Source organism: Cynoglossus semilaevis, chromosome 8 (genome assembly GCF_000523025.1).
Source record: "Cynoglossus semilaevis isolate Cse_v1.0 chromosome 8, Cse_v1.0, whole genome shotgun sequence".
NCBI lineage: Eukaryota > Metazoa > Chordata > Actinopteri > Pleuronectiformes > Cynoglossidae > Cynoglossus > Cynoglossus semilaevis.
In genome coordinates this window covers 24,668,683-24,678,124 of record NC_024314.1, presented here as the reverse complement: position 1 = coordinate 24,678,124, position 9,442 = coordinate 24,668,683, and the positions used below count along the sequence as shown (strand labels likewise).

Genomic DNA, 9,442 nt, shown 5'->3' with positions numbered 1-9,442 from the left:
TCTTTTAGTCTTGTCTCAGTTCTTTGTACCGTCAGTGATGTGCTGGTTGTAAAATATAAAAGTTACTTAGGATACGATACAGTATGATATATATATATCTATCTGATGCAAAATATGATACGATACGATACAAAACAATACAACACAATATGATACGAAGCGATATCATATGATATGATACCATACGATACAAAATGATACAAAACAATACAATATATTATGATACGATACAATACAATACAATGCGATACCATACGATACCATACGATACAATCAATTCTGATACGATACAATATGATATGGTACTATACGGATAAGATACAATACACAATTATACAAACAATATGATACAACACGATACAATACAATGCGTTACCATAGGTAACAATACGTTACGATACATTACAATACATTATGATCCGATACAATATGATGTGATATGACACGATATGATACCATATGATACAAGAAGACTATTATTAACCCCATGGTGGGTAAAATGTTAGCTCTTTTTTTTACCATATTGCTCTATTTATCTATTATGTACTTAAAAGAGAGAATTGTGAACTTTGTTTCAGGCAGAAAATTGGAGTTAAGTTCAGACAAAAATGAGATTTCAAACAGGAAAAAGTTAAAAATACGGTAAATAAAATATGGTAAATAAAATCTACTAAAACACATATATTATACAAAACTAAAAAATTGCTTATCAAAATAAAATGATTGTTAGTGGCACATAAGGTTCTCGATGTTGTTTTACACCAAAAGAAAAGAGTAAAGAAAAAGAAATCTACAATTTCTAATCCACATCTGACCTTAATCACGGATTCATAATGGAATTCCTAATGGAGTGATTTCTATTACTAACCACCGGCACCACAGGGTGGTGCAATTAAATTAGAACAATACAAGTGTGTTCCCTTTTGTCGACTTGTACTGCACCACATGTGTGTATTTTTAAAATCCCCGTGACCTTATTTTCATGTTTGCTCAACTTCAAAAAGGTCGCAGACATTTGAAGAAAAGTTGTTTTCTGGCGTGAAAAAAAAAAAAAGATTCTTGGAAGTTGATCTTGCGGGGGTTGTGGGTGGTAAAGAAAAGACGAGTTGGCAGCATTAGTGAGGAAGGGTGGGTTAAATCACTTACTGAAGATTTTTAATGACATTTCAGTGTTCCTTCCATAATTACTCTTCATGGGAGACGGGCCGTAATGCTGTTGGACAGTAGCGGGTCAGGGTCCCGTAGCTCGCTTCATTAGCGTGTCATTCCTATTTCACATCAGAGGCTTTAATTGTAATGCTGAATATGCACCGCTCTCCACATGAAGCCTAATCAAAGTGGATCCACTTGTATTATTAATATCAGAAATCAGCCCGTGTGCTATTTTTTATAAATAAAAGAATACAGACGCATAAATCAGCTGTCATTTATTAGCATGGCCCTGGCATGTCCGCCAGACATGCAAGAGGAAGGAGAAGAAGGAGAAGAAGAAGGAGAGTAAACCCCACCCTCCCTCCATCACTCATCAAGATTTAAAAAGAATAAAGGACAGAGTAGAGGGAAGGAGGAAAACTGCATTAAGTATGCACACTAATACTGCCTTCGAGTAATCAGATTACAAAGCAGGTGACGCTCAGATGGAAAAAAATGAAGAGGTATGATGTGAGGAGTATGGGTTTATGGTAAATACTACAGTAGAAATGGTATCATAAACCACTGATACTGAATACTGAATACTACAAACGAGTATCTTTGACATTCTGGAAAAATTAAAACTTCAAAATGCTAAAGGTGTATCAGCACTTTCGAGGGTTGGTGGTCGCTGCAGCCAATCAATGGAGTCGTCAGGTATGGGCGGAGTTCAACCTGCAACCAGTCCATCATTGGTCGATATGCAGTGACAAACCACCGTTCACACTCCCATTCACACCTACGGTTCATTTATAGTGAATGATCAACGTGCAAAAAAACGTGCAATGTTTGGGAATCAAACCGGCAAACTGGTGACCTCGGTGCTTGTAAGGCAAGCTAACTGACGACATATTTCACCATATCGAACTTTCCATAACATTAGTGACAATATTCTTGTGTTTGAATTATGTATTGGATAAGCTGGGACTTTTTCAAGATCATGTGACGTGTATGTGCAAGTACTTCCTGTCACATGATCTTTGAGAGGTCAAGCTGCTACGGACGGCCCAGTGAAAGGACAGAATACACAGGCAACATTGACTGAATGTAAGTTCCTAATGAGATTTTTTTTAACTGTTCTGTCACTTTTCTTCACTGTCTCAAACTCTTCTCCTGGTATTTGTTTTATTACAAAGTACTCTGTAGTTGAGTGTACTCCTTAGTACAGACTTTTTGATACAATGACTTTATCACCACTGACCCACTGCAGTCAACAGGCCTTGTCGGTGTGTTAGCTCTGGATGCTACGTGCTACGTTCCACCATAGAGTTCTCTCTTAATATTCCAGATCTGGCTCGTCCCATTTTTGCAGAGTTGACATGGAAAAACCTCCAATCATCTTTAAGAAGGCAGAGACACGGAGAAGTGCTTGTTTTTGTTGCTGTGTTTTGATTTGTCGTTGCTTTATTTTGACGGACTGCTTCCTGTGCAAAGTCTTCCTGGTTAAACTCAGGTGAATGCAGGGATAAAACAAACAGTGTTTCCTGTTTGTATTTTATCTTTATTAACTTTCTGTATCGTGTTTATGTCTAATCTGTTCCACGTCTGTCCTGTTAAATTAATCTCATTCTGTCGACGTCCGGTCGGCGTTGTCACTTTGTCTGCTCCTGTGGTTTGTTTACCTGCAGTGATCAGATCAGTCAGTCCATCAGTCAGTCAGTCAGTCAGTCCGTCAGTCAGTCAGTCAGTCTGTCAGTCAGTCAGTCAGTCAGTCCGTCCGTCAGTCAGTCCGTCAGTCAGTCAGTCAGTCCGTCAGTCAATCAGTCAGTCAGTCAGTCAGTCCATCAGTCAGTCAGTCCGTCAGTCAGTCAGTCCGTCAGTCAGTCAGTCAGTCCGTCCGTCAGTCAGTCCGTCAGTCAGTCAGTCAGTCAGTCCGTCCGTCAGTCAGTCCGTCAGTCAGTCAGTCCGTCAGTCCATCAGTCAGTCAGTCAGTCAGTCAGTCTCACGTCACCGGTCCGTAAGGCTGCATTTGGATCTGGGAAGAGAAATACGCACAAACGTTTACCGCAGAAGCTGTGACGTCGGACCGTCTCGTCAGTCAGTCAGTCAGTCAGTCTCTCGTTGAAGGACAGTTTACAGTAGACACTTGTTTTTAAATCTCTTGGCTCCATTTTCTGTGTCTTACTTTGGTGGGGGGGGGGGGGGGGGGTCAGGTGGGAGACACAGACATGGATTATTAATTAGACATTATTGAGGGTACAGACATTAATTAAGCACCCCCCCCTCCCCTGTTTTAACCCATCATCGCTGTGTGAAGGGGTGAGGACGGATTCTGTGAGAGGGCGATGTCTGTGAGAGGACGGTGTCTGTGGGAGGACGGTGTCTGTGAGAGGACTCTGTCTTTGGGAGGACGGTGTCTGTAAGAGGACGATGTCTGTGAGAGGACGGTGTCTGTGAGAGGACGGTGTCTGTGGGAGGACGGTGTTTGTGGGAGGACGGTGTCTGTAGGAGGACGGTGTCTGTGGGAGGACGGCGTCTTTGGGAGGATGGCGTCTTTGGGCGGACGTGTCTGTGGGAGGACGATGTCTGTAGGAGGACGGTGTCTGTAGGAGGACGGTGTCTGTAGGAGGACGGTGTCTGTGGGAGGACGATGTCTGTGAGAGGACTCTGCCTTTGGGAGGACGGTGTCTGTAGGAGGACGATGTCTTTGGGAGGACGGCGTCTTTGGGAGGACGATGTCTGTGGGAGGACGATGTCTGTAGGAGGACGGTGTCTGTAGGAGGATGATTTAAATATTTTGTGGTGATCCTGAGGCTTTAAGACAAGGGAACTAAACTCCTGGCCAGAGGACCATTTCTGGCCCGTGAATGTGTCAACAAAAATTTAAATTTCCACTTGAACAGATTTAAAAAATGTAAAAAATATTAAATCATGGACCACTGATGTGGCCTTCAACTCCTTTGAGTGTGAGATGTCGGCTTTAAAAAAAAGGCTTTTATTTTGAAAGGCATCTTGATGTTTATTAAAGGTGGATTTCTTTCAGGGAGAAGTGAATGGTTTTACTAACTTCCTTTGACTCCAGCACCTGACGTCGGTGTGATTTCGCTCGTTCTCTGCAGTATGCGCTAAGCTAACAGAAACAGCCTCTGACCACACGGTACAAACAGCCGCGCTGCCCCAGCGCCAGCTGAGCATCAGCGTGTTGGGGTGAAATTGGCCACTGCTTTGAGAAAAGCTGCCGTGTAACTTTCACATTCACTGGCTGAAGAAGAGGAGTTGAACTGGAACAGAGAGGGGGAGAAAGAGGGAGAGAGAGAGAGGGGGGGGGGAGAAAGGTGATGTAAGGAGACAATTACTTCCCTGTTCTCTGTACACACTACGAACCTGAGAGAAGGCAGCGGAGGAGGAGGAGGAGGAGGAGGAGGACGCAGTCAGTGGGGGGTGTGCGGTGTTCAAACTACAGGTCAGCTCCATTACCTGGGTCCAGCGTGTCTCACATCACATACATATATAACCTTCAGTTTGATGATATTCTCCACCAATCTACACACTCCTCATCCCCAACCTCTTTGATCTGTGATTTGCATTTCAGCAGCCACAGGCAGAAAATTATTTGGACGAGTTTTTTTTCCTTTCTCTCTCTCTCTCTGCATCTTCTCACTCACCCATTCACCACACCTGAGGCTTTGTACTGTAAACTCCTCCGTCCCTCACCCCCCCCCCTCCTCCTCACCCGTACTCTGTGTCAACTCTCTAATATGAGCTCCGGCCCCTGGAATAAAACAAACAAATTAGCTGAAGGACTAGAAGGAGTTTCATTTCTCGGCTCTCTTTCTCACCGGCGTGTCATCTTCAGGGGGCGAGTCGCCATCATGGCAGCGCCACCTCATCACTGTGCCAGCCAGACTCTGCAGACTCACCAGAGGGGTGAGGTCACTGTTGACACAGAATCATCTATTTTTGTAGTTTTATTACAAAACAAAAACACTCAGCTACAACTACAGCTTTCAACTACTTCAACTGAACTCAATGTATTCCAATTAATTTAACGTTTTGCTTTAATCTCATTGGATGAAAATGAATGATTTGAATTGTATTTTTTACAAGGACAAAGAGCAGGATTTGTTGATTTACGTAAATCTCAGAATTCTTTATTCTATTGAAATATTTTAAATTTATACCTATATATGTATTTATATATGGATGTATATGTGTATATATTTACAGTATATATGTATATATATTTATATGCATGTACAGTATAACAGTGAAAAGAAGCTGTCTCCCGCTCCCTCACCCGCAGCCTCACCACCACCACCCATAACCAGACGTTTCCTGCTGCTCCGCCCATTTGATGTTTTTTTAAACAATTTATATTTGTTATCATGTCAAAGCAGAGGCGTGCACGTGAGGTGCAGATTCCCGGCTGAGGGGTCTCTCCCTCCCCTCCCTCCCCTCCCTCTCCTCCCCCAGCATCTCTGAATCCCTTATTCTATTTAATCTCTCTTGGTTTTTGACTAATGTCAGTAACAGCTACTGGTAATAAAATGCTTGTTAGAGTTTGTGCCGTTGCCTCGCAGCGTCGGCTTTGATACGCTGTCAGGCCGTCCGCCGCCGTTTCCTGATTACTCTGCCACAGAGTGCATGTTTATTGATTGGGAGTTAATAAAGCGAGGCCTCGTGCGCTCGCTCCGCCCTCGCCTCCTTTGCAGAAGGTGAAACTTCCTTTGATGCGGCTGCCATACGTTGTCAGGAAACATAAACGCACGTGTCGAGACGTGGGCTCGGCTCCTAGCCTTCCTCTCTTCTCAGGCGCGGTCGGCGCTGTCGGCTGCGTGCAGGCGTGGAGTCTTTCTGTCGAATAAATTGAACGCGGGGGGGAAAACAAAATGGTGCCAATTACTTACATCACCTGGAGGCGGTCGGGGGCGACTGCGTCTTGTTGTCTGTGTCTTTGCATCTTGCTGTCTTTTTGTGTTACAGCCTCCATGTCTTCATGTCGCTGTCAGCCTGTCGTCTGTGGATTACTTCATCGTCGCCTCTGTTCTTTTTATAGTGTCTCTCCTCATGACACAACGTCGAGGTGGTGACTTCATTTTTAACCACCTTATCGGGGTCGAGCACCGACAACAAAACAGTTGGTGCCATGAGGCCGTGGTTCTCTCCCTCCCTCTGAACTGAATGTTTTCTTTTAGCACGATTTTAGCGATAACTACTTCACCAAAAAAAAATAATTCTGTGCCTTCATATTACTTCCTTTTTTTAAAATATCAATCTTGCATTTATACATGGCCATACAATGTTTTTCAACCTAGGGGTCGTGATCCCCACATGGGTTCACCCAATGCCATCACTGTGGACTTGTTCCATGTCCCTCATGATTTTTGTCTTGTATTTTATCCTCTATCATTTAATTCTTTTTAGAGTCGTGGGACGGCTGAAAGTAGGGGGCGGGGTTCACTCTGGTCCGAATGTTTTCTTTTAGCATTTTCCATGTTTTTAGCGTTTACTACCTAAATCAAAAAAAAAAAAATCTGTTCCTTCATATTATTTACCTTTTTTTACATATCACTCTTGCATTTATACATAATTATGATACGCAGCCAGTGGTTTGTGTAGTTGTGTAGTAGTATATCTTAACACTCTTGCATTTATACATAATTATGATGATGGTTTGTGTAGTTGTGTAGTAGTATACCTTTAAAAAATACTGGTTATAGGTTCCACTTCCTCCGTTTTCATCCTTCTAACTTGTGTTTCTTGTATTCCCATTGATTCAAGAGACATTATTACTATTTAAAAAATAAACATCCTTCGACTCTACTACATTTGTGACTTCTCGACTTTTGAGTTGTAATTCCATCCAATATTACAGTCTAATTCCCCGTGTTAAATACACCACTTATCATAAATCTCTGGTACTGTTTGCTAGCGGGCTCTTGCACCGCTCTGTTCCTTGGAACCGTCCCAAATTCTCTGCGTGTCAAAATGCATTACCGACATCAAAAAACATGTCTGTTTACAACAGCACAGCGGCGTCAATTAAATCTGATAAATGATTCAAACATTTATCTTCCCCCACCATGCCTGGGGAATTTTTAATCAAGCTTGTTATTTGCTTTAAATTAGCACTGTCAAGTGTGCGTTTGTGTAAAATCCCTGGTATCATTAAAGATTTATCAATTGGATCTGTTTGGGTTGACTCTGCTGTTAATTGGCTAGGAGGCATGCTGGGGCTCTATGCTCATCTGCAACAAGTGCTTGCGAGTTGGCTGAGGCCACAGCGATCGCATAGAGTCTGACTGCATTAGCATTAGCCGCAGCCTACATCTGGAGCAAATCAATTACTGTAAACTCTGTGGGCCTTGATGTGCCATCTGTTTGTATTCTGCAAGAAATGCTAAGCATCTTAGAAAATGCAGATTAGCACGCTAGTTAAGTGGTTAGCAACGACGCAGCCCACAATTCAAAAACATGACGACTCTACTACTTTATGGGCATTAATGTGAGTGTGTTTATCTCTATATTTGGCCCAGTGATGGACTAGTGGACTGGACTGGACCACGCCGTGCACCCCACTTACCCAATGACTGCTGGGATTGATGTCAGTGCTACTTGCAGATTAAGATAAAAGTGAGATAAATTTGTGATTATTCTTGATGTGTATCACTTCAGTTTTGCCAGTGCTAATGCTAGTGAGCACTAAAGCTAATAAGAGCTAGTGCTAGCCATAGGTAATGCTGGTGTCAGCACAGTTTATTTTAAAGTAATGGACCAGGTAACACATTATTTATGTTGGCCATGAATCAAAGGATGATGTAGATTAGATTAGATTAGATTAGATTAGATTAGATTAGATTAGATTAGATTAGATTAGATTAGATTGGATTAGATCAAACCTTTTTGATACCAAACTGGGAAAATTGGTTTGTTTTTCTGTTTAGTTAAATAAATTGAAGAGCTCATATTATGCCGTTAATCTCAAAAACAACGGCTAAAAGATGCTAACAGTTCTTCTATTTACAGCATGTTAACTGTATAAAGAGAACCACCTGGTGTGAAGTTCTGGTAATCCAGGCCAGATGGCGATCACATCTCTGTCTGAGGCCTCACGGAGGTCAGACTGAGGTCAAAGAGCAGATCTGTGATCCTTACGCAACCCCACTAACCGCCCCCCCCCCTCCTCCTGCCCTCCCCCCATACTTTTTTATGTCCTTTGGACCTTTTTAGCTCTTTCTTCTCTTTTCACATAAAAGTTAATATCCCTCAGCAACAGATCTGAGGGAATGGCAGCAGATCAAGCACTTTACGTTCTATTGTCCTCTGTACATGTGAGTTTGGGCGCACCGCAGCTTTCTTTTTTCTGTGTTTGAAGGATTTTTTTGAAGCCATATCAGAGATGACATGTTTTCTGCATATTTTTCAAACTGCTCCTTTTTGTAATGCAAATTGCTGTTGCTCTTGTCAACAAGTAGAAAGGGACACGCCGGCTGAACGGACAGGCGGAAACTTTTTTGGAGTTTTCACCGCCGTGAGGGATTGTTATGCTAACTGCTTGTGATACGCGGTTGTTTTAGGGCCTCGCTCACTCCACTCCACTGGTCTGGTGCACAAACGGACGCACAAACACACGGACACATGGACGAGGTTCTCACGTTCGTGCTTCACCGACCCCATCAGAAGTCAACCCCCCGGCACACGCACACGCACACACACACACACATACACACACACACCCTCGACTCGAGGCCTCCCCGCCGCCCAGAGAACCTGCAGCAGATCGGCCGCTCAGGCGTCTTCTGCTCTGCTCCTCTAACCGTGGCCAGGTGTTCGCCCACAGCCACGCAGCTCTTCATCTCCAGGCCGCCGGGCCGCGCTGATGTAATTGTTCTCTCTGCTGATCCATGAAGAGAGAAAAAAACAAGAAGTGAGGAACAGAGGAGGACAGGGAGAAACCGTTGGTGTTGTAAAGTCAGAAGAAGGAGCTGGAATCATCTGGATATGTGTGTGGGTGTGTGTGCGAAACTATTTTTACAAAGGGTGGAGTGTACGTCTGTGTGTGTTTATGAGAAAGCTGTTGAGGCTGAAACATGTGGCCAAGATGTAATGACTTTTGTGTGTGTGTGTGTGTGTGTGTGTGTGTATTCAGGTGTGTGTCGCTGTCTGTTCAGTGACAAAGTGAGTCCACGCTGGGACCACGCTGGCTTTTAGTGCTTGTGTTTTGAGGGCGATGACAATTAATGTATTCATGATATTTATATATTTAAATATATTTATAAGGGGGTTAAACCCATTGGGGGGTCAGGGGAGG

At 43.3% G+C, this 9,442-nt stretch overlaps 1 protein-coding gene across 1 annotated transcript in view; it reads left to right on the top strand.

Moving 5' to 3' along the window:
• Positions 1–2,203: 2,203 nt before the first annotated feature.
• Positions 2,204–9,442, top strand: part of mdfic (MyoD family inhibitor domain containing) — a 41,637-nt gene continuing 34,398 nt past the window's right edge. The window contains exon 1 of the mRNA XM_025057540.1: positions 2,204–2,238. The gene's annotated coding sequence lies outside the window, so the exon portion shown is untranslated. The remainder of the gene's footprint in view (positions 2,239–9,442) is intronic.